We start from the raw sequence: 1,494 nt of genomic DNA, 5'->3' as shown, positions 1-1,494 counted from the left end.
CGTTCAAGGTCCGAAAAAGATAGGAGAGCAGAAGTGTCCAGGTCCAAAATGATGCCATATAAGACTCGTTTCACACGTACCGACTTTTCGCCGTGCGCCATCCACGACACGACGTCATGGTCTCAAATAACCAAGGGTGTCTATGGATGCTTTCACACGTGGTCATGTTCGTGACGTGAGAAAGCGTCCATAAACACCCGTGGTTATTTGAGGGCACGACGTCGTGTCGTGGATGGCGCACGGCGAAAAGTCGATACGTTTGAAACGAGTCCTACAAATGATTGACGACATTTCCGCTCGCGTTGGTGACGTCATCAGTCCCGGCTCGATCTGCATGGGAGACGGTTGTCTCGGATGCGGTCGGTGTTGGATGGAGTACCGTCATCACGCCAATCAAAACGATACACGGGACCTTTGAGTAGTGCACTCCACGCGTAGGAATTCATAATAACTAAATGACAAACTTAATGGTACAGACGCCAGCCAGCATTTTTATTTTCTTGTTTCATTATTTTGACATGATTGTGTGTCCATCATCGAAAGGATCTTGGCCCTGTGGAGGAGCGTGTAATGGGAATTTCATAAAATATACATTCAGTCAATGAATTAAATAAACAGAAACGTGTTTCTCTATCTTAGTACTTGGGTGTGGGGACAAACGCTGGATACTATTCGGACTTAGGGGGTAACCAGAAATGAAAGGGGCCCCAGAAGTGGTACATAAAGGGGGCCCTTGACCGAGGATAATTTTAATCCACATGACGAGAAAACTTGCTATATGCAGGATAACTTTGTCCTCCTTAACAGGAAGTAAGTTACATATACCGTGATATGGAGTCAATGTCTTGTTCGTTTCACAAACATTTATTTAAAAAAAATATATACTCCATTTGTTTGATACATTATGGAATAAATGAAATACCAAATAGATTTGTCTAAATTTTGAAAGTTTTGGTTTTTGTAATATAACTTTTTGTAGACGTTTGAGGATATAAATTTCATTTTGAAATTATATACTGATTAAGATATTGCAACCAATATTTTCGATTGAGAATGAGTTTTTGTCAGTTCTGTTCAGTATATTTCTGTCATATCAGAGGTCTAGATGGTAAATGTTGAAAAGCTTTCATAAACAAGAACACTAATAAGTGCCTTGCGATGAAGCAAAGTTTGATGTGCCTGTATTAAAAAGGAATTGATTTTAATTAGTTTATTATATGAACTAACAAGCAACTGTGTTCTCGGAATTCGTTAATATTTTTGTCTTACACCAAACAACATTGTACTTGTAATAATGTTTTTTTTTTATTTCATTGTGTTTATTTATTTATTCATTGTCTTGTATGGGGCGTAGAATCAAGTCGAGGAATCCATATGTAATAGCATATGCATTATTATATGAAAATTGAATGGAAATATTCATAATAATGGAACAGTTGTATTATAAGTGTACAGTAGTACATGATATAATACAAGTCACAAAAAAAATCTTTA

Source organism: Oratosquilla oratoria, chromosome 33 (assembly GCF_046742065.1).
Source record: "Oratosquilla oratoria isolate Oo_2021 chromosome 33, ASM4674206v1, whole genome shotgun sequence".
In the NCBI taxonomy this organism is placed as follows: Eukaryota; Metazoa; Arthropoda; class Malacostraca; order Stomatopoda; family Squillidae; genus Oratosquilla; species Oratosquilla oratoria.
The sequence above is the reverse complement of the archived record's forward strand: the minus strand, read 5'-3'. Positions refer to the sequence as shown.